The sequence below is a fragment of the Coregonus lavaretus genome, assembly GCF_964263955.1.
Source record: "Coregonus lavaretus genome assembly, chromosome: 3".
NCBI classification, from domain to species: Eukaryota; Metazoa; Chordata; class Actinopteri; order Salmoniformes; family Salmonidae; genus Coregonus; species Coregonus lavaretus.
Window position 1 is genome coordinate 7061004 of NC_139990.1, and position 24935 is coordinate 7085938.

Consider the following 24935-nt stretch of genomic DNA (forward strand, 5'->3'; position numbering starts at 1 on the left):
TGCCTCTTTGCTTGACTTCATGGGAAAATCTAAAAATAAAATCAGACAAGACAAAAATTGTAGACCTCCACAAGTCTGGTTCATCCTTGGGAGCAATTTCCAAATGCCTGAAGGTATCACGTTCATCTGTACCAACAATAGTAGGCAAGTATAAACTTCATGGGACCACGCAGCCGTCATACCGCTCAGGAAGGAGACGCGTTCTGTCTCCTAGAGATGAACGTACTTTGGTGCGAAAAAGTGCAAATCAATCCCAGAACAACAGCAAAGGACCTTGTGAAGATGCTGGAGGAAACAGGTACAAAAGTATCTATATCCATAGTAAAACGAGAACTATATCGACATAACCTGAAAGGCCGCTCAGAAAGGAAGAAGACACTGCTCCAAAACCACCATAAAAAAGCCAGACTACGGTTTGCAACTGCACATGGGGACAAAGATCGTACTTTTTGGAGAAATGTCCTCTGGTCTGATGAAACAAAAATAGAACTGTTGGGCCATAATGACCATCCTTATGTACAGAGGAAAAAGGGGGTTGCTTGCAAACCAAAGAACACCATCCCAACCGTGAAGCACGGGGGTGGCAGCATCATGCTGTGGGGGTGCTTTGCTGCAGGAGGGACTGGTGAACTTCACAAAATACATGGCATCATGAGGAAGGAAAATTATGTGGATATATTGAAGCAACATCTCAAGACATCAGTCAGGATTAAAGTTAAAGCTTGGTCGCAAATGGGTCTTCCAAATGGACAATGACCCCAAGCATACTTCCAAAGTTGTGGTAAAATGGCTTAAGGACAACAAAGTCAAGTTATTGGAGTGGCCATCACAAAGCCCTGACCTCAATCCTATAGAAAATGTGTGGGCAGAACTGAAAATGCGTGTGCGAGCAAGGAGGCCTACAAACCTGACTCAGTTACACCAGCTCTGTCAGGAGGAATGGGCCAAAATTCACCCAACTTATTGTGGGAAGCTTGTGGAAGGCTACCCAAAACGTTTGACCCAAGTTAAACAATTTAAAGGCAATGCTACCAAATACTAATTGAGTGTATGTAAACTTCTGACCCACTGGGAATGTGATGAAAAAAAAAAAAAACTGAAATAAATCATTCTCTCTACTATTATTCTGACATTTCACACTCTTAAACTAAAGTTGTGATCCTAACTGACCTAAGACAGGGAACTTTTTCTAGGATTAAATGTCAGGTAATATGAAAAACTGAGTTTAAATGTATTTGGCTAAGGTGTATGTAAACTTCCGACTTCAACTGTACATATTACCTCAATTACCTCGACTAACCTGTGCCCCCGCACATTGACTCTGTACCGGTACCCCCTGTATATACAGTGAGGGAAAAAAGTATTTGATCCCCTGCTGATTTTGTACGTTTGCCCACTGACAAAGAAATGATCCGTCTATAATTCTAATGGTAGGTTTATTTGAACAATGAGAGACAGAATAACAACAAAAAAATCCAGAAAAACACATGTCAAAAATGTTATAAATTGATATGCATTTTAATGAGGGAAATAAGTATTTGACCCCCTCTCAATCAGAAAGATTTCTGGCTCCCAGGTGTCTTTTATACAGGTAACGAGCTGAGATTAGGAGCACACTCTTAAAGGGAGTGCTCCTAATCTCAGCTTGTTACCTGTATAAAAGACACCTGTCCACAGAAGCAATCAATCAATCAGATTCCAAACTCTCCACCATGGCCAAGACCAAAGAGCTCTCCAAGGATGTCAGGGACAAGATTGTAGACCTACACAAGGCTGGAATGGGCTACAAGACCATCGCCAAGCAGCTTGGTGAGAAGGTGACAACAGTTGGTGTGATTATTCGCAAATGGAAGAAACACAAAAGAACTGTCAATCTCCCTCAGCCTGGGGCTCCATGCAAGATCTCACCTCGTGGAGTTGCAATGATCATGAGAACGGTGAGGAATCAGCCCAGAACTTCACGGGAGGATCTTGTCAATGATCTCAAGGCAGCTGGGACCATAGTCACCAAGAAAACAATTGGTAACACACTACGCCGTGAAGGACTGAAATCCTGCAGCGCCCGCAAGGTCCCCCTGCTCAAGAAAGCACATATACAGGCCCGTCTGAAGTTTGCCAGTAAACATCTGAATGATTCAGAGGAGAACTTGGTGAAAGTGTTGTGGTCAGATGAGACCAAAATCGAGCTCTTTGGCATCAACTCAACTCGCCGTGTTTGGAGGAGGAGGAATGCTGCCTATGACCCCAAGAACACCATCCCCACCGTCAAACATGGAGGTGGAAACATTATGATTTGGGGGTGTTTTTCTGCTAAGGGGACAGGACAACTTCACCGCATCAAAGGGACGATGGACGGGGCCATGTACCGTTAAATCTTGGGTGAGAACCTCCTTCCCTCAGCCAGGGCATTGAAAATGGGTCGTGGATGGGTATTCCAGCATGACAATGAGCCAAAACACACGGCCAAGGCAACAAAGGAGTGGCTCAAGAAGAAGCACATTAAGATCCTGGAGTGGCCTAGCCAGTCTCCAGACCTTAATCCCATAGAAAATATGTGGAGGGAGCTGAAGGTTCGAGTTGCCAAACGTCAGCCTCGAAACCTTAGTGACTTGGAGAAGATCTGCAAAGAGGAGTGGAACAAAATCCCTCCTGAGATGTGTGCAAACCTGGTGGCCAACTACAAGAAACGTCTGACCTCTGTGATTGCCAACAAGGGTTTTGCCACCAAGTACTAAGTCATGTTTTGCAGAGGGGTCAAATACTTATTTCCCTCATTAAAATGCAAATCAATTTATAACATTTTTAACATGTGTTTTTCTGGATTTTTGTTGTTGTTACTCTGTCTCTCACTGTTCAAATAAACGTACCATTAAAATTATAGACTGATAATTTCTTTGTCAGTGGGCAAACGTACAAAATCAGCAGGGGATCAAATACTTTTTTCCCTCACTGTAGCCTCACTACTGTTATTTAACTGCTGCTCTTTAATTAAGGTTGTATTCGGCGCATGTGGCAAATAAAATTTGATTTGATAGGATTTGGGGAAGATAAACTGATTCTAGATCTGTGCCTAAGGCCATCTTGACCTGTACCCAGAGCTTATGCCAACACAAACTACAGATTGCCCACACAAATCAAGCGGTCAGTCAATAAACAAACTCATCTAATGGTAACATATTGACAGATCTGCCTCAGAGCCAGGATGAAAATAGCTCCTGTGATTGGTGAGGTAGAGAGATGGGCTGCGTCCCAAATGGCCCATAGGGCTCTGGTCAAAGTAGTGCACTATATAGGGAATAGGGTGCCATTTGGGACATAACCATGAAAGTCTCAGCAGACTACAGGCTTCAGGGTGTTGTTGATGATGTCTCAGCGGGAGAGTCTGTTGGCAGGGCCTGCAGGCAACTACTGGGCTGTTGACATGGAGCCAGATCACTGAAGAAGAACATCCTGCCTGCTCTCTAACCACCTAACTAGCCAACACCTCTCTCTCTCTCTCTCTCTCTCTCTCTCTCTCTCTCACCTGTTGTCTGTATCTGTAGGATCCTGTCGTAGACTCCGTCTGACAGCTCAATCACTGCTCTGCTCGCCTGGATCATCTGTAGACAGAGTACACAAGATCAGTATATTATTTAGACACACACAAAACATATGTATCAGTTAAGCGTTACAACTACGCTCAAAATAGCATACATTTCATTAATAACCCCAGAGAGATTAAGACCAAAAGCCTGATTAACTAAACACTTCCTGCTGCAATGCCTTCTGGGACATGACCCCACTTTGTGAGTCTGAAGATAAACACTGCTGCTCCTAGGGGTCTGTCCAGATCCACCACACACACACACACACACACACACACACACACACACACACACACACATTTACCACTGCTTCCTCCCATTACTTTCTACCCCATGCAGGCATCCAAGTCAATGCGTGAGAGCCACTTAGCGGAATGAGATTCAAATTTATGCTAATAATATTCAGGGCCAGGGTGAGCGCTTCTCATTCTGATTCATCAGGGATGAGGATGCATTCTCAAAGCACACACACAATTCCTATTTTCCCTAACCCTTAACGCTAAACCATTAACCTAACCTTAACTCCAAACCCCTAACCCTAAAACTAAACTTAATCCTAAACCTAACCCTATTTCTAACCTAACCCTAATTTTAACCCTAAATCTAAACCTAAAATAGCATTTTTCCATTTGGGGACCGGCGAAATGTCCCCACTTGTGAAATGTTCCTTGTTTTACTATCCTTGGGAAGCCTTTTAGAACCCAGAAGGATAGTAAAGTTAGACCACACACACACACACACACACACACACACACAAACATGCATGCGCGCACACACACACACACACACACACACACACACAAACATGCGCGCACACAAACACACAGACACGCTTGCACACACACACACGCACACACACACACACACACTCACATATCCATTTCTCACCTGGAAAGCTCTTTGCGGTTGTTTAACATTGAAAACCCACACTAAATTAAAATCTCACATTTTTCCACTTTAGATTTAATCATTATTCAAAATCAAAAGAGGCATAGTTATCTCCCCTGAACCCTTTTCTGGCTGTTCCACTAAAGCAAGTGTAAGTGATTGTGTGTCATGGGCAATCTCACCTACACACGCACGGACACACGCACACATACACACACACGCACAGACACGCACAGACTACCTCATCTCGTTCAGGGGCATTTTGTGAAAGTAATCACTTTTTAATCAATCAGTAATCAATGTATAACCTTTCTGGCTTTACTCTGGGACACAGCTAAAGGTGAGAGCTATAAATAAACCTCTATAAACCAGAGACAACAGAACAGAGACGTTTCAAAATGCTTCTGAAGTATGCAATTTTCACTTTGACATTTCTGACATGATTTTCCCTTTATGAAGAATACCTACAAAAATGTCCATTAATTATAATCCACGTAATAATTCACATTTCCTGTTGCTGCAGGATTGTTTTCCTGCTGTAGCAAACTGGCTCAAATTAAGATCCTATATCTGTAGACAGACGACCCCAGACATAATGTAATGTAAATGTAATAATCTGCCCAGTGGATTGTTCAATTAAGGGAGAGCGAGAGAGGGGGGAAGGGAGAGAGAGAGAGTGAGAGAGGGAAGGGAGAGAGAGGGGGAAGGGAGAGAGAGAGAGAGAGAGAAATAATGGTGTTCCAAAAAAGGTCCAGTTGCCAGGACCACAAATACAAATTCCATCTAGACACCGTTGCCCTACAGCACACAAAAAACTATACATACCTCGGCCTAAACATCAGCGCCACAGGTAACTTCCTCAAAGCTGTAAACGATCTGAGAGACAAGGCAAGAAGGGCCTTCTATGCCATCAAAAGGAACATAAAATTTGACATACCAATTGGGATCTGGCTAAAAATACTTGAATCAGTTATAGAACCCATTGCCCTTTATGGTTGTGAGGTCTGGGGTCCGCTCACCAACCAAGAATTCACAAAATGGGACAAACACCAAATTGAGACTCTGCATGCAGAATTCAGCAAAAATATCCTCAGTATACAACGAAAAACACCAAATAATGCATGCCGAGCAGAATTAGGCCGATACCCGCTAATTCTCAAAATCCAGAAGATTTTTATTTATTTATTCTATAACCACTTAAAAGGAAGTGATTCCCAAACCTTCCATAACAAAGCAATCACCTACAGAGAGATGGACTTGGAGAAGAGTCCCCTGAGTAAGCTGGTCCTGGGGCTCTGTTCACAAACACAAACAGACCCCACAGAGCCCCAGGACAACAACAACAACACAGTTAGACCCAACCAAATCATGAGAAAACAAAAAGAATTACTTGACACATTGGAAAGAATTAACAAAAAAACAGAGCAAACTAGAATGCTATTTGGCTCTAAACAGAAAGTACACAGTGGCAGAATACCTGACCACTGTGACTGACCCAAACTTAAGGAAAGCTTTGACTTTGTACAGACTCAGTGAGCATAGCCTTGCTATTGAGAAAGGCCGCCGTAGGCAGACCTGGCTCTCAAGAGAAGACAGGCTATGTGCACACTGCCCACAAAATGAGGTGGAAACTGAGCTGCACTTCCTAACCTCCTGCCAAATGTATGACTATATTAGAGACACATATTTCCCTCAGATTACACAGATCCACAAAGAATTCAAAAACAAACCCAATTTTGATAAACTCCCTTACCTACTGGGTGAAAAACCACAGTGTGCCATCACAGCAGCAAGATTTGTGACCTGTTTTCCCATTTGTACTATTTGCACATTGTTACAACACTGTATATATACATAATAATACTTTTGGAACTTCTGAGTGTAATGTTTACTGTTAATATTTATTGTTTATTTCACTTTTGTTTACTATCTACTTCACTTGCTTTGGCAATATTAACATATGTTTCAATTCAATTGAATTTAAATTGAATTGAGAGGTAAGGGAGGGGGGGTAGAGAGAGAGAGAGAGAGGGGGGGGGTAGAGAACGAGAGAGGGAGGGAGAGAGAGCGAGAGAGAGAGAGAGAGAGAAGGGGGTAGAGAGAGAGAGAGAGAGAGAGAGAGAGAGAGAGAGAGAGAGAGAGAGAGGGGAAAGGGAGAGAGAAAGAGAGAGGGGATGGGAGAGAGAGAGAGAGAGAGAGAGAAGGGAGATAGAGGGGGGAAGGGAGATAGAGAGAGAGAGGGGGGAAGGGAGATAGAGAGAGAGGGGGGAAGGGAGATAGAGAGAGAGGGGGGAAGGGAGAGAGAGAGAGAGGGGGGAAGGGAGAGAGAGAGAGAGGGGGGAAGGGAGAGAGAGAGAGAGGGTGGAAGGGAGAGAGAGGGGGGGAAGGGAGAGAGAGGGGGGAAGGGAGAGATAGAGAGAGGGGGGAAGGGAGAGAGAGGGGGGAAGGGAGAGATAGAGAGAGAGAGAGAGAGAGAAGGGAGATGAGAGAGGGGGGAAGGGAAAGAGAGACATTGTAAATACAACCTTTATTTATGTTTATTTATTTTCCCTTTTGTACTTTAACTGTTTGCACATCATTAGAACACTGTATATAGACATAATATGACACTTAAAATGTCTTTATTCTTTTGTGAGTGTAATGTTTACTGTTAATGTTTTATTGTTTATTTCACAATGTAAACATATTTTCCCCATGCCAATAAAGCCCTTCAATTGAATTGAGAGGTAAGGGAGAGAGAGAGAGAGAGAGGGGTAAGGGAGAGAAAAAGAGAGAGAGAGAGAGAGAGAGAGGGAGGTAGAGAGAGAGAGAGAGAGAAGCGAAGGGAGAGAGAGTGGGGTAAGGGATAGAGAGAGAGAGGGAGGGGGAAGGGAGAGAGAGAGGGGGTAGAGAGAGAGAGAGAGAGAGAGAGAGGGGGGGGGGGGAGAGAGAGAGAGAGGGAAGCGAAGGGAGAGAGAGAGGGGTAAGGGATAGAGAGAGAGCTAGAGAGAGAGCGAGAGAGAGGGGAAGGGAGAGAGAGAGAAAGAGAGAGGGGATGGGAGAGAGAGGGAAGGGAGAGAGAGAGAGGGGGGGAAGGGAGAGAGAGATTGTAATACAACCTTTATTTATGTTTATTTATTTTCCCTGTTATACTTTAACTATTTGCACATCATTAGAACACTGTATATAGACATAATATGACACTTAAAATGTCTTTATTATTTTGGAACTTTTGTGAGTGTAATGTTTACTGTTAATGTTTTATTGTTTATTTCACTTACGTTTACTATCTATTTCACTTGCTTTGGCAATGTAAACATATGTTTCCCATGCCAATAAAGCCCATTAAATTGAAATGTAATTGAGAGAGGGGGAAGGGAGATAGAGAGAGAGAGAGAGAGAGAGAGAGAGAGAGAGAGAGAGAGAGAAGGGGGATAGAGAGAGAGAGAGAGAGAGAGAGAGAGAGAGAGAGAGAGAGAGAAGGGGGATAGAGAGAGAGAGAGAGAGAGAGAGAAGGGGGATAGAGAGAGAGAGGGGTAAGGGAGAGAGAGAGAGAGAGAGAGAGAGAGAGAGGGGTAAGGGAGATAAAGAGAGAGAGAGAGAGAGAGAGAGAGAGAGACACAGAGAAGGGGGATAGAGAGAGAGAGAGAGAGAGAGAGAGAGAGAGAGAGAAGAGAGAGGGGGGGGGGGAAGGGAGAGAGAGAGAGGGGGAAGGGAGATAGAGGAGAGGGCCATAGAGAGTGAGTGGTTAAAAAAGTCAAAGAATCAACTATTCTTAAATGAAACCCAAAGTGCTACAAAAAAGATAATGTGAAGGATTGATTGATTAATAAATTATCACCGTTTCGTAAGTGGAGACCACCCTGCGTAGGACGTCTGGCAAGGGCCCCTGGGGATCCATGGAGGGGTACTTCTCCCTCAGCTCAAACAGCAGCAGGGGGGCCCCGTCGGCCCCCGCAACTCGGGACCCCAGGGCCAGCACACACTGCATGAGGTTAGCCACCGCTGACACCCCACACAGTTCCCTGAACACCGCCACCGAGTTCTACACAGAGAGAGAGAGAGAGAGAGAGAGAGAGAGAGAGGGATTAAGACAACACACACACATACCTTCTAGGCAGAGTTGCATAGAAAAAGCCATATCTCAGACTGGCCAATAAAAAGAAAAGATGAAGATGGGCAAAATAACACAGAAACTGGACTTTTTCTTTGCAACTCTGCCTAGAAGGTCAGCATCCCGGAATCGCCTCTTCACTGTTGACATTGAAACTGGTGTTTTGCGGGTACTATTTAATGAAGCTGCCAGTTGAGGACCTGTGAGGCGTCTGTTTCTCAAACTAGACACTCTAGGCAGTCTGAGATATGGCAATTTCTCGCACGAAATAGCCTTCATTTCTCAGAACAAGAATAGACTGACGAGTTTCAAAAGAAAGTTATTTGTTTCTGGCCATTTTGAGCCTGTAATCGAACCCACAATTTCTGATGCTCCAGATACTCAACTAGTCTCAAGTAGGCCAGTTTTATTGCTTCTTTAATCAGCACAACAGTTTTCAGCTGTGTTAACATAATTGCAAAAGGGTTTTCTAATGATCAATTAGCCTTTTAAAACGATAAACTCGGATTAGCAAACACAACGTGCCATTGGAACACAGGACTGATGGTTGCTGATAATGGGCCTCTGTAGATATTCCATTAAAAATCAGCCGTTTCCAGCTACAATAGTCATTTACAACATTAACAATGTCTACACTGTATTTCTGATCAATCAAATTGTTTTTCTTGGAAGAAATGACATTTCTAAGTGACCCCAAACTTTTGAACGGTAGTGTGTGTGTGTGTATATATATATATATATATATATACATATACACACAGTGGGGAGAACAAGTATTTGATACACTGCCGATTTTGCAGGTTTTCCTACTTACAAAGAAAGCATGTAGAGGTCTGTAATTTTTATCATAGGTACACTTCAACTGTGAGAGACGGAATCTAAAACAAAAATCCAGAAAATCACATTGTATAATTTTTAAGTAATTAATTTGCATTTTATTGCATGACATAAGTATTTGATGCATCAGAAAAGCAGATCTTAATATTTGGTACAGAAACCTTTGTTTGCAATTACAGAGATCATACGTTTCCTGTAGGTCTTGACCAGGTTTGCACACACTGCAGCAGGGATTTTGGCCCACTCCTCCATACAGACCTTCTCCAGATCTCATCAGACCACATGATCTTCTCCCATTCCTCCTCTGGATCATCCAGATGGTCATTGGCAAACTTCAGACAGGCCTGGACATGCGCTGGCTTGAGCAGGGGGACCTTGCGTGCGCTGCAGGATTTTAATCCATGACGGCGTAGTGTGTTACTAATGGTTTTCTTTTAGAATGTGGTCCCAGCTCTCTTCAGGTCATTGACCAGGTCCTGCTGTGTAGTTCTGGGCTGATCCCTCATCTTCCTCATGATCATTGATGCCCCATGAGGTGAGATCTTGCATGGAGCCGCAGACCAAGGGTGATTGACCATCATCTTGAACTTCTTCCATTTTCTAATAATTGCGCCAACAGTTGTTGCCTTCTCACCAAGCTGCTTGCCTATTGTCCTGTAGCCCATCCCAGCCTTGTGCAGGTCTACAATTTTATCCCTGATGTCCTTACACAGCTCTCTGGTCTTGGCCATTGTGGAGAGGTTGGAGTCTGTTTGATTGAGTGTGTGGACAGGTGTCTTTTATACAGGTAACGAGTTCAAACAGGTGCAGTTAATACAGGTAATGAGTGAAGAACAGGAGGGCTTCTTAAAGAAAAACTAACAGGTCTGTGAGAGCCGGAATTCTTACTGGTTGGTAGGTGATCAAATACTTATGTCATGCAATAAAATGCAAATTAATTACTTAAAAATCATACAATGTGATTTTCTGGAAGTATACCTATGATAAAAATTACAGACCTCTACATGCTTTGTAAGTAGGAAAACCTGCAAAATCGGCGGTGTATCAAATACTTGTTCTCCCCACTGTATATACAGTGGGGAGAACAGTATTTCATCCCCTGCTGATTTTGTACCTTTGCCCACTGACAAAGAAATTATCAGTCTATAATTTTAATGGTAGGTTTATTTGAACAGTGAGAGACAGAATAACAACAAAAAAATCCAGAAAAACGCATGTCAAAAATGTTATAAATTGATTTGCATTTTAATGAGGGAAATAAGTATTTGACCCCCTCTCAATCAGAAAGATTTCTGGCTCCCAGGTGTCTTTTATACAGGTAATGAGCTGAGATTAGGAGCACATTCTTAAAAGGGAGTGCTCCTAATCTCAGCTTGTTACCTGTATAAAAGACACCTGTCCACAGAAGCAATCAATTAATCAGATTCCAAACTCTCCACCATGGCCAAGACCAAAGAGCTCTCCAAGGATGTCAGGGACAAGATTGTAGACCTACACAAGGCTGGAATGGGCTACAAGACCATCGCCAAGCAGCTTGGTGAGAAGGTGACAACAGTTGGTGCGATTATTCGCAAATGGAAGAAACACAAAAGAACTGTCAATCTCCCTCGGCCTGGGGCTCCATGCAAGATCTCACCTCGTGGAGTTGCAATGATCATGAGAACGGTGAGGAATCAGCCCAGAACTACGCGGGAGGATCTTGTCAATGATCTCAAGGCAGCTGGGACCATAGTCACCAAGAAAACAATTGGTAACACACTACGCCGTGAAGGACTGAAATCCTGCAGCGCCCGCAAGGTCCCCCTGCTCAAGAAAGCACATATACAGGCCCGTCTGAAGTTTGCCAATTAACATCTGAATGATTCAGAGGAGAACTGGGTGAAAGTGGTATGGTCAGATGAGACCAAAATCGAGCTCTTTGGCATCAACTCAACTCGCCATGTTTGGAGGAGGAGGAATGCTGCCTATTACCCCAAGAACACCATCCCCACCGTCAAACATGGAGGTGGAAACATTATGCTTTGGGGGTGTTTTTCTGCTAAGGGGACAGGACAACTTCACTGCATCAAAGGGACGATGGACGGGGCCATGTACCGTCAAATCTTCGGTGAGAACCTCCTTCCCTCAGCCAGGGCATTGAAAATGGGTCGTGGATGGGTATTCCAGCATGACAATGACCCAAAACACACGGCCAAGGCAACAAAGGAGTGACTCAAGAAGAAGCACATTAAGGTCCTGGAGTGGCCTAGCCAGTCTCCAGACCTTAATCCCATAGAAAATGACTTGGAGAAGATCTGCAAAGAGGAGTGGAACAAAATCCCTCCTGAGATGTGTGCAAACCTGGTGGCCAACTACAAGAAACGTCTGACCTCTGTGATTGCCAACAAGGGTTTTGCCACCAAGTACTAAGTCATGTTTTGCAGAGGGGTCAAATACTTATTTCCCTCATTAAAATGCAAATCAATTTATAACTTTTTTGACATGCATTTTTCTGGATTTTTTTGTTGTTATTCTGTGTCTCACTGTTCAAATAAACGTACCATTAAAATTATAGACTGATCATTTCTTTGTCAGTGGGCAAACATACAAAATCAGCAGGGGATCAAATACTTTTTTCCCCTCACTGTATATATATATATAAATAAATGCACACACAGGCACACCCACACAAACATACACACACACACACTTTCCCTGTATTAGTGATGCAGTGTGATTACATACTGTAATCCCCTAGTAAGTGATTAGAGTTGCTGAGGGTTTATTCATGGAACAAACTGTCACATGGTTTCCTGGGATACCATCACTGAGAGTACATCTGATTGAATCAGATAAGCTTTATTACGAGATAATGAAAGAGACAACCACAAATCGAACGTATCACTGCCGCACTATTAAATTAATGATTTTTACGTCATTCAACCGCTAAAATCGAAATCAAACATTTTTATTAAACAACTAACCTTGACAGATCTAATCTCTTCATGATGTCATGGTGCTTGCTTTCAGTGTTTACTTCTGTTTAGGTGTGTGTGTGTGTGTGTGTGTGTGTCTGTGTGTGTGTGTGCATGCATGCATACCCACTTATGTACATACGTAGTTATGTGCGTGTATGCAATTGTGTGTGAGTGTGTGTCTTCACTGTCTGTTTGCATCGTCTACATCATTTTCTGGCCTGAGAGGCTGAGATGACACATTGCATGAATCCCTGTCATCTCCAGCCTAAACAGATTAGAGATGCTCAACATCACTTAGACAGCCAGACTTATGCTTACAGTTACAGGGACCATAACCTTACCATCACTTTATCATCACCTTACAATCACCTTATCATCACCTTACCATCACCTAACCATCACCTTACCATCACCTGTCAATCTAAAGCAGAGCTTCATAGATCAGGCTAACTAGCCAGTTTAGACACAGTAAACATTCTCTCACTAGATCTGTGTTGTCTTACTCCATTCAATCTGCACCTGTTAATGTCTCTGGAGGAATGACCATGTCAGCCATCTTTAGCTGAGTCATAATTTAGTGATAATTGAGATTGGACCCTCCATGGGCTGGGATATATACCTGAAGTTGACATGGCTATTCTGAGTTAGACAACATCTGTTGTAAATCCAGGAATACAGGTATTTCAGTCCTTCAATCTGAAAATGGTGATTGATAAATTACTGTTTATCCTCTCCTCCTCACCTGCATATTCTCCCGCAGGTCTGTGGCTTCCTTCAATGGCGGGGCCGCCATTTTGAAAACCTCATCCAAGGCTTTGACCCCCAGGTCCCTGAGTGCAGCGTAGTCCCTCCCTCGCCTCGCCTTCCGCACAGACAGCCCCCGCTTGTGGGACTTGCCCCCTCCTCTCCGGTTGGTGAGGGCCACATGGACGAACAGCCGGGCGTACGGGAGATCCTCTCCCGTCAGAGACTGTAACGGTACGTGCCGGTAGCCTGGCTGTAGGCACTCCAGTGGAATGGTGTACTGACCTGTGGTAAAACAGGGGGGATTACAAATGATGTACAGCGGTGTTAGACAATGAAATGACCATGAGAAGATAGTGAATGTTCACTCACTAACTGCTACCAAGTGTTTTTTATCTTAGCTAGTGATACTTGCCAGTGAGCTAGCAATGACCTTCATATTGTAGTATCACTAGTTCAACCAAGTTCAACCAAAAGCAGACTGGACACCAGACTAGCAGTCAGTGCAGAGCTGACCTTTGCCCTCCCGCCACTACTGACCTGCTGATCTTTGCCCTTGTTCCAGTACTAACCTATGAACTCGTCCCCTATGAATTCATCGTCCAGCACCACGAAGCGCACCATGGCCAGCTCGGGCAGGTTGATCTGGAACTCAAAGCTTTCGTCGAAGATGGGGTTGTCTCCGTTCTCCATCACCGTGCGGGTGCGGTGCTCGGCGCAGTCGGCAGGGATACCGTGGATCTCCACGTAGACATACGGGTCCACCACGTCTCCTTTTACTCCAGAACCACTCGGACGGGGTAAGTTCTGACCACTGATCACCTGCATGGATGGATTGGTTTGTTGATTGAGTGATTGCTTGAGTATCAGTTTGTGTGTTAGTTTGTCTGTCTGTTTGTTTGTTAATTTGTTTGTTTGATTGATTGAAATGTTCCCACATCTTATTATAATTCAGGTGCAACAGAAGTGTACTGAATAACAAACAATACCATTCAACCATTAATGACCGAACAAGCCAGGCAGTGTTTAGGAGCCTCTATTAAACAGAAAAGTCTATCTGCTACCTACTCACCTTAACATGGAGCAGCTGAGGGGACACACCTGGCACAGAGTCTCTCGTATTGGCGCTGAAATACGACACCTCCTGTCGCATGATGGCGGGTCGCAGCACGTACCCACAATTCCCGTTCTGGCGGAACCAGGCGATGTTTAGGTCCATCATCAGCCCGGGCGTCTGGTAGTTCATAGCTACAATCTGGCAACCGCACTTCCACAGGTCCTGTGGGTTCATGTTGCTGGAGTCGATGCGCATGGCGCTGGGGTAGACCCGCGACAGGAAGCGCTTGTTGTAGTTGACAAAGTCTCCCGGACACTCGCTGGCGCAGCGCACCGCTAGGGTCTCGTTGAACGAGCAGAGCTCCCAGGGTTTCTGGGTAGAGAACGACGTCTGGAAGTCTGTGAAGCGTACCGACTTGCACAGAGTCACCAAGTCCGAGAGCTCCTTCAGGAGCTGGAACCGTTTAGAGGGAGGAGGAGGGGTGGGGGTTTTCACGCTACTAGTACCACCATCCCCGCCCCCGCCCCCTTTCTGCCCCCCCTCCCCTCCTCCTCCTCCACTGTTACCAGCCTTCATCCTCTGGCACATCACCGCTCCCTCGTCTTCCCCCTCCGTCTCCCCGCACCCCTCCTCCAACTTCTGCCCCTTCAGCAGGATCTTGCCCCTCAGGGCATGGGGCGAGGGCAGGTACCCCTCCCCTTCCCTGAGGGGCTCTGTGTACAACCTCTCCCCCAGTATCCTCCTCAGGTGCTGGAGCATGACTCTCTGCTGGCAGGGGGAGCAGTGGTTCTCCAAGCACAGGATTAGCGGACACTCTGATGCTGCGAACGCAAAGCGCCCGATCACGTCCAGGACACAGCGGAACATGATGGGCGATGTGAGGGTGTAACCAGTATAAACTACGGGTTCGTCATCAGGGCCGTCCCACACGTCCACCTCCACACACCTGCAGCCCATCTTTAAAGCCCGAATGTAGCCGGTGATGTCAGTGGGCCCCCTGAACTGGTCCTCGATGAGGTAGGTGTTGTGGGAGGAGTTGATGTAGTAGTGGGATAAGGGCTGGCTCATGTCCTGGCACACCTGGCTGTGCTCCGGGTCAAACAGGTGGCACTCCAGGGAGGTGAGATAGCTGGTGAAACCATCCAATGAAAGCCAGCCCTGGCGACGGCCCTCCTCTGACGGCTCGTGGGATTGGATGAGCTCCAGACTGGTGTCTTCAGTCACCTAGACAGGGAGGGGAGAGGAGAACAGAGAGATTAGCATCTCTTGAAGTGACATAGTTCTATTAGGTAAAACATGACCCAACAACTGTCCATTGGAGGTAGGGCTGTTACGGTGACCATATTACCGCCATACCGGCAGTCACGAGTCATGACTGCAGTCAAATTTCACATGACTGTTTAGTCACGGTAACTAGGCTTCTCCAAAACTGCGCTCTGATGCCGTTGATGGTCATTAGTAGCCTACCAAACTTGCTAACCGCCTGTCTCTAATGGCCTGGTACTCAGCGCTCTATTGTTCCTCTAATCACTCTGATATCAATGCAAATGCAATTGAAAATCATATCAAACACTCCATGAGAGCCCATGAGCTCATGTTGCGCAACATTTCTATAGGCTATGCAATTGTGTGAGAAAACAGAGTTTGATGGCCTCTATTAAAAAGAGGAGGATCCCATCAGCTTTCTATAGGCTAGGCCTAATATATTTATTTCTCAACTTTCCTAATATTAAGCACATTGCTTCGCTTTACAACAGGAGTATAGCCTACCTGGCTGGCATGAAAATGAACCACGGGAAAAGCATCCTCCATTCGCTATTTAAGTGCATAGATGACATGTCATTTTTTCCCTTGTCCCTGTTCATAAATTAAAAATAACTTGGTAATTTAGCAGACGCTCTTATCCAGAGCAACTTACAGGAGCAATTAGGGTTAAGTGCCTTGCTCAAGGGCACATCGACAGATTTTTCACCTAGTCGGCTCGGGTATTAGAACCAGCGACCTTTCGGTTACTGGTACAACGCTCTTAACCACTAAGCTACCTGCCGCCCCATTCAGTCAGGTGCATGATACATATATTATTTAGTAAATTTAAAGACAAGATTCAATTAAGAATAGTCTGATGGCTGAAAATAATATTATAATTTGTGAATGATGCCCAGCGTGTGCAGTACGCCAAGAAACAGCTCATTTTTTTTTTAAACTACTTTTTCAAATCATAGTCGCACACATCATGTACCCTAGCCCATAGGCCTTATTATTTTGATAAGGTTTGTATCACACCTAAAGTTGCCAAATAACACCAAATGTAGCCTATAGACCTCGTACCCCTGGAACAGGGTTAGAGAGCACATAGCCTACAGAGCCTAGTGAAATGTGTTCTTATAAACCCAGTCATTGTGCAATCGAGTGTGAAAACAGAGTTTTGACTGGCCACTATTTAAAAGACGATCCCAGCTTTCTTGTGCTGCTATATTTATTGGTCAATTCTTAAAATTAAGCACATGAATCCGCTTTCAAACCGGTGTAGCCTAACTGGCATACATAGGCGGTGCGTGAGTTTCAAGTTGGGGGAAGATCATTTTCACCATAAAAATGCACCTTTATAATAAAGCATTACATGCATCATCGCATTTGAAGACTTATGTAAGATAGCCTACTATTCGTAATGTGATGAGTTGATTGGATAGTCATAATTTTGGCTAATAATATAACTCAATCACTGTTCGCAAAAAATGCATGGCTGAGCGCGTATAGCGTAGAGCAGGCCTAGCCTATATCAGATATGTTTCTTCTTTCTTTGCATGGGAAAAATGTGGCCTTTTATAAACACATTTCATGCAATTCTACTGCACTTATATGACTAGAGACATTAGCAGAATCTTTTTTAATAGGACAAATTAAAGGGTAGCCTACTCTGCTGACACTGACAAACAATCAATAAAAACGACGTTGTCCATATAATAGGCCTACGAGAAGGGGAGACACAAATAGAATATGACGTCCATCTAAACTGCTAGACAGAGCTAAGAAGGACAAAAGAGGAGGAAAGAGAGGAGGAAAAGGGGAGAGAAAACACATAAAACAGTTCTACTGGTATAATGTTCCTCTTCCCCATCCTTACCTGAGCCACACCCTGCTCAGCCTCCAGGAACTTCATCAGATCCTTGGTATCCAAGAACTCCTTGTTGCTAGAGAACTGCACCAGCAGGAAGTAGATCTCCGGTCGGGTGCAAATGTTGTGAAATACCTCAACAAACTCCTCCTTGGTCACCCTGTCCTCTATTTCTCCTCTTCTGTTGTCTTTGTTGCCTTTACAGACCACCTCAGTTCTAGTCCCAGCCCATCTCCTTTACCCACCACCTCAGTTCCATCCCCATCCCCATCCCCAGTCCCAGCTCCAGCTACAACTGAAGCCCCAACCATTGCTTCAGGTCCAGCCACAGCCCCAACATCAGTTCCAACTCCAGTTGTCCCAGCCCCACTCGTCTTCTCTTTGATTCGATGGAGCTCCTTAAACCTGCCTTCTACTTTCCCACTCCTCACCCCAGGGTTAACACTCCTGATAAGTCCTACAGCCGACTGCAAACTGATCCCCTCCTCCTCTCCTCCACCCTGTCCATCTGAAACAACCTTAGAGGAGAACATCTCTGCTAGCCAGGCGAGACGAAGGCTGTCCTCACTGCTGGCTATCATGTCCATGGCATGCTTCCCATACAGAATCAGATACCTAGGATGAGACAGAGAAGGATTACAAAGAGATGATGTCATAATTTAAAGATATTAGGGTAGGAAATAATATGGGAGATGAGCCAACTCGTCCAATTGTTTTCATTCACTTCCATTGTCTAACTGGGACTTCCATTGATATCGTTACGGTATGACATCACTGGGCCATGGAGAGTTGGCTAAATTACAGCACAACCAGATCTGGCAACCCAGAAAGACATTGTCGACATGTATCTTATATCCAGATCTGGCAACCCGGCAAGACTTTGATGACATGTATCCTACCTCAGGCCAGTGACCCAGACGTTGGCCACCTCTGCAGAGTTAGCCACCAGGTCCAGAGCTTCATAGGTCTCTCCGTAGATGACAGAGAAGGCACAGTCCTCAGAGATCTGGTCATAGACGCCGTTGGTCCTAAAGGTCTCTGTGTTGCGGCCGGTGCGGACCTGGAGTGACACAAAGAAGCATCCAATCAAAAGAGACCACGAAGTACAGAACAGTATACATGGGAGTCAACTGTTCCTATCGTTTCACCGAGTTCCATTCACTGACTGAGTGTTCTATTTGGCTCCAAGACAGTGCTGAAGAATAGTCAATTCCTGATGAGTGCAAACTCCATTTAAATGTATTGCAGATCATCCAACAGGTGTAGCTACCTACCTCTCTGATGGAGGGGAGGGCGATGCGGGCGTAGCTACCTACCTCTCTGATGGAGGGGACGGCGATGCGGGCGTAGCTACCTACCTCTCTGATAGAGGGGACGGCGATGCGGGCGTAGCTACCTACCTCTCTGATGGAGGGGACGGCGATGCGGGCGTAGCTACCTACCTATCTGATGGAGGGGAGGGCGATGCGGGCGTAGCTACCTACCTCTCTGATGGAGGGGACGGCGATGCGGGCCTTGTCTGACTCCTTCTTGGAGGGCTCCCATCGCAGGGCCTGCAGACCTGACTCCAGCAAGTAGTAGCGTTGGTAGACCCGGGAGTTGGAGCGCACCTTCCGCAGCTCAGTACCCCTCACCTGAGACAGACAGCACGTCAAACATGCACACACCTTGATCCTATTCGCTGGGAACCAAACTGGATGAAACAGAGAGGGGACTACCTGAACTTGGCCAATGAGAAACACCTGCTTTCGTTTTCCGTTGTGAAACGTTTTTCAACAGTGTGCCCCAGGTCTATTTCTGTCACTTATATAAATAACTGAAACCAACAGACACTGCCACTCCAGAACTGTATAACTAGAATGTAACAAGTGTAACTAGTGTAGTAACTAGTGTAGTAACTAGTGTAGTAACTAGTGTGTGTAAAGGTGATGTTCCCCACCATAGCGCTGATGCAGTCTGCAGCGCTGCTGATCTTCCTCTCAGAGAGACTGCTGCTGAAGGAGACCGTCTTCTTCCTCTCACGACCAGCACGAGAACCATCCTACAGAGAGACGGAGGGAAGTTCAAAGGTAGGGAGGGAGGGAAGGAGGGAGAGAGAGAGAGGGGAAGAGATAGGAGGAAATTGGGAAAGTGGAGCGATAGAGTGGAGCAGAGGGAAAGAGAGAGAGAGCGAGAGAGAGGTATTAATACAGATTATCCTACAATCCAACCAGCACAGGTTCATTATACTGTAGTTGTTCCTTCTGATATCATGTGTCAGAGTGCCTTTGCCCTTCACCATTAACCCATTAATAACCCATTAATAGAACACTGATGGGCTTTGCGAATTCTAAATCTGATTGTCCTCGATGACTTTGGTCTCCAAATCGTCTGTCTGAGTTCTAAATCACTGTTCCACTCTATCGACCACTCAAAAGGGCAGCTTGAGAGAGAGAGAGAGAGAGAGGACCATTACAGGGAAGGATGAGAACATTGTTTGGGGGTGGTGGGGGTGGGTTTATTTAATTACGGATATATCTAGCTCTAGAAAAAAACAGTCAAAGGCAATCAGTAGCAGCATCGATGCTGGAGTCTGACATAATGATGGAGCATCAGGAAAGAACAGAGGGGACACTGTCGTGTTCTGTAATCCAATCACATTAACACACATTAAAAGGTGCCCTGACGCGGCCAATGACGACTGGCGACCTTATCATTCAGCCTAGCCAATACACAAGAATAGGTTTAAACCAAAAATTTTGTTTTACTTAAATCAGAATCAATTCTAGATAAACCCCCACAAAAACCCATAGAGAAATGCACCAAACAAATAGATGTAGGACCTTAGCAATTGTCATGGCACAGACTTCTATCTCCTGCATAAACCTTATTCAGAAGCTTTAGATAAAAGTTTGTGCTAAATGACCATGTCATATCGTTAAGGTTGCCTGCATCATCCACTGATCAGGGTCAAAGGTTAGTTGGCTAGTCAGGCATGACCAATGAAAAGCCCCTTTGACTGTTCACTGTAAACTGTAGGACTGTTTAGTAGAAAGCGGGAGAGAAAGAAAGAGAGAGAGGGAGAGAGAGGGGGAAAGACAGAGAGAGAGAGGAGTGAAAGAGAGCAAGTGAGAGAGGGGGGAAATTCCTGGTATGTATACTTGAGTGTGGTCACACGGAGAGGTGAGAAGGGGAGAACGCCGAAAGGCAGCAGTGTTTTTTATGTGGAGTATGAGTGAACGTGTGAACAACAAAATACCATTGATGAAAGGGTGGAGAAGGAAAGAAGGAATCCCATCCTCCTTTTAACACAGAAAACAGTGTATACAGGGTGTGTGTGAGTGTGTTGGTGTGTTGGTGTGTGTGTTTGTCCGATCAGATTTGCATGTAAAAATGTTGTCTATCCCTGTACCTTATGAGAATGTTTGATCAGTGTCACATTGTAACCACTGCATGAACAACCAGAGAGAAAGAGAGCGAGAGCTAGAGAGAGAGAGAAAGAGAGAGAGAGCTAGAGAGAGAAAGAGAGCGAGAGACAGAGAGAGAAAGAGAGCGAGAGACAGAGAGAGAAAGAGAGCGAGAGCTAGAGAGAAAGAGAGAGAGAGCTAGAGAGAGAAAGAGAGAGAGAGCTAGAGAGAGAAAGAGAGAGAGAGCTAGAGAGAGAAAGAGAGAGAGAGCTAGAGAGAGAAAGAGAGAGAGAGCTAGAGAGAGAAAGAGAGAGAGAGCTAGAGAGAGAAAGAGAGCGAGAGACAGAGAGAGAAAGAGAGCGAGAGCTAGAGAGAGAAAGAGAGAGAGAGCTAGAGAGAGAAAGAGAGAGAGAGCTAGAGAGAGAAAGAGAGAGAGAGCTAGAGAGAGAAAGAGAGAGAGAGCTAGAGAGAGAAAGAGAGAGAACAGTGGTGGTGGGGTTTAAGTCCCTGTTCCTTCATGTAACTCCACCTCAAACAGATGTTCTCCCAACAGGGATCAATTATGTCTGATCATCTAATCTCCTTTATTCATCAATTCATGGTTTTTTCTTCTCTTCTCTATTCCCTCTCTTTTCTTCTTCCTGGAAGAGAAAGAATGAGTATCCCTTTCCACTCTGCTGCTTCTATGAGAATATCATGGGAGAAACACTGGTTGCATACGCACGAACGCACACGCACACACAGAAAACTGTACTAGATACAGTGAGGGAAAAAAGTATTTGATCCCCTGCTGATTTTGTATGTTTGCCCACTGACAAAGACATGATCAGTCTATAATTTTAATGGTACGTTTATTTGAACAGTGAGAGACAGAATAACAACAAAAAAAATCCAGAAAAACGCATGTAAAAAATGATATCTATTGATTTGCATTTTAATGAGGGAAATAAGTATTTGACCCCTCTGCAAAACATGACTTAGTACTTGGTGGCAAAACCCTTGTTGGCAATCACAGAGGTCAGACGTTTCTTGTAGTTGGCCACCAGGTTTGCATACATCTCAGGAAGGATTTTGTCCCACTCCTCTTTGCAGATCTTCTCCAAGTCATTAAGGTTTTGAGCCTGACGTTTGGCAACTCGAACCTTCAGCTCCCTCCACAGATTTTCTATGGGATTAAGGTCTGGAGACTGGCTAGGCCACTCCAGGACCTTAATGTGCTTCTTCTTGAGCCACTCCTTTGTTGCCTTGGCCATGTGTTTTGGGTCATTGTCATGCTGGAATACCCATCCACGACCCATTTTCAATGCCCTGGTTGAGTTAATGAGGTTCTCACCCAAGATTTGATGGTACATGGCCCCGTCTATCGTCCCTTTGATGCGGTGAAGTTGTCCTGACCCCTTAGCAGAAAAACATCCCCAAAGCATCATGTTTCCACCTCCATGTTTGACGGTGGGGATGGTGTTCTTGGGGTCATAGGCAGCATTCCTCCTCCTCCAAACACAGCGAGTTGAGTTGATGCCAAAGAGCTCGATTTTGGCCTCATCTGACCACAACACTTTCACCCAGTTCTCCTCTGAATCATTCAGATGTTCATTGGCAAACTTCAGACGGGCCTGTATATGCGCTTTCTTGAGCAGGGGGACCTTGCGGGCGCTGCAGGATTTCAGTCCTTCACAGCGTAGTGTGTTACCAATTGTTTTCTTGGTGACTATGGTCCCAGCTGCCTTGAGATCATTGACAAGATCCTCCCGTGTAGTTCTGGGCTGATTCCTCACCGTTCTCATGATCATTGCAACTCCACAAGGTGAGATCTTGCATGGAGCCCCAAGCCGAGGGAGATTGACAGTTATTTTGTGTTTCTTCCATTTGAGAATAATCGCACCAACTGTTGTCACCTTCTCACCAAGCTGCTTGGCGATGGTCTTGTAGCCCATTCCAGCCTTGTGTAGGTCTACAATCTTGTCCCTGACATCCCTGGAGAACTCTTTGGTCTTGGCCATGGTGGAGAGTTTGGAATCTGATTGATTGATTGCTTCTGTGGACAGGTGTCTTTTATACAGGTAACAAGCTGAGATTAGGAGCACTCCCTTTAAGAGTGTGCTCCTAATCTCAGCTCGTTACCTGTATAAAAGACACCTGGGAGCCAGAAATATTTCTGATTGAGAGGGGGTCAAATACTTATTTCCCTCATTAAAATGCAAATCAATTTATAACATTTTTGACATGCGTTTTTCTGGAATTTTTTGTTATTATTCTGTCTCTCACTGTCCAGATAAACCTACCATAAAAATTATAGACTGATCATTTCTTTGTCAGTGGGCAAACGTACAAAATCAGCAGGGGATCAAATACTTTTTTCCCTCACTGTACAGCGCTGCACTGCTGCCAAAGAAAATCAATGTGGCACTAAATCTACAGTACTTTAACAGCAGCAGTACAGTTTCTCCACAGCCATTCACACCCAGGTGTACATAAAGCGTTTTGAGACCAAGTGAAAATTACTGGGCATAAATGTAATCAATGACTTGTTTCTGTTGCAGTTCAAAGGCCTGTGTCTGTACTATGCACAGCTTAGACGTCAGATTACTGTTATTGGTACTTCTCCCAAACAGAACGTAGTGTAGTACCCATATAGTGCAGTACCCTATGGGCCCTGTTCAAAAGTAGTGCACTATAGGGAAATAGGGTGCCATGGCACCGAGTGGTGCAGTGGTATAAGGCACTGCATCGCAGTGCTCGCTGTGCCACTAGAGATCCTGGTTCGAATCCAGGCTCTGTCGTAGCCGGCCGCGACCGGGAGACCCATGGGGCGGCGCACAATTGGCCCAGCGTCGTCCAGGGTAGGGGAGGGAATGGCCGGCAGGGATGTAGCTCAGTTGGTAGAGCATGGCGTTTGCAACGCCAGGGTTGTGGGTTCGATTCCCACGGGGGGCCAGTATGTAAAATAAAAATAATGTATCCACTCATTAACTGTAAGTCGCTCTGGATAAGAGCGTCTGCTAAATGACTAAAATGTAAATGTAAATTTGGGATGCAGTCAGACAGCAACAAGACTCTAGAGAGAATGATATGTAGTTCTATGAGGTTCATGTGGTAGCCTCACACCGGCAGAGATCTGTGTGTCTGTTGGACTGGAGGAGCAAATGCCATGTGACCTATTCAATAGACTGACTCAATTACAGTCGATATAGGGCCACTTCATACTGTTTGTCATATGTCTACACACACAACCTCATTACACATATCAATACAAACACACTAATCTCTGACGTCAATATAGACCCTGAACACATTACCTTGAAAAGAGAGGAGCTGGTCACACACAAACACACTCATTCAGTTATAAACAAGTGACCAATGTGCACATTGGTGAGAAAACACACACACACACACACACACACCCTGTGTTCACTGTCTTCTAACATTTTCGTCAAAGAGCCATGTAACCTTTTACGGTCTGTAACCTCTGCTTGAATTATATAATTAGCCACGCTACCTTAGACTGAGGGCGTGTGTGTGTGTGAATGCTTCGGTGGAAGAGAGTGCAAGAGAAATAAAAAAGAAATAAACATCAAATAAAAAATAAAGAAAGCTTTGCCCTGAACAGTTCTCTCTCCTTGTCTCCAGTGTTTCTCATAGATACGACACAGATGGTGAAAACCGCCCATCGCAACTCTGAAGCTTTCAAAACAGGAAGCAGTTGGAAGTGGCTGTCAGTCACAGAGCTACTTCCTGTGGTGGGCTGGGGCATCAAAGGAAGAACTGAAGAGCCAAGTTTCCAGCTCGGAAGAAGAGAAGACATGAGACAAGAATTGCATCCCAAATGGCACCCTATTCCCTATGTAGTGCACTATTTTTGACTAGGGCCCATAGGGGACAAACGAGATTATAGACTGTTGTCAACTGCTGCATTGAAACCACAGAGTTGTGTTCTCTGAATTGAAGTTTTCAACTCAAGAGTTGGTTGGGAAGCTTTGTGAATGTTTTTTTAAAATCACAAATGTAAATGGAGTAAGGTCCATCAATGAGTTTGTGTGAGCACTGAGCACTGAGCAGACAGGAGACTAAAGATAGATTAATTTTACAGGATTATACAGGTGAATGAACAGATGAAGAAAGAGGGAGAGAAAGAAAGATGGAGAACAAGAGAGGGAAAGGACAGATAGGCCTTGAGACGCAGAGAGAGGTTGAGGTTCTGAGGGAGAGGGAAAGATGAGGAATAAACAGGTAGTATAGCCAATGCTAAAATGAAAGGTTTAGCTGTGAGAGATAGA

General features: G+C 44.9%; 1 pseudogene across 1 annotated transcript in view; it reads right to left on the reverse strand.

Moving 5' to 3' along the window:
• Positions 1-24935, reverse strand: part of LOC311116026 (inactive phospholipase C-like protein 2) — a 61195-nt pseudogene that overhangs the window by 10763 nt on the left and 25497 nt on the right. The window contains exons 2-10 of the transcript XR_014615247.1: positions 19215-19316; positions 18760-18909; positions 18175-18335; positions 17285-17890; positions 14176-15384; positions 13676-13925; positions 13102-13388; positions 8293-8496; positions 3524-3599 (exon numbers count right to left, since the gene is read on the reverse strand). The product of XR_014615247.1 is annotated as an inactive phospholipase C-like protein 2 (transcript). The remainder of the gene's footprint in view (positions 1-3523; positions 3600-8292; positions 8497-13101; positions 13389-13675; positions 13926-14175; positions 15385-17284; positions 17891-18174; positions 18336-18759; positions 18910-19214; positions 19317-24935) is intronic.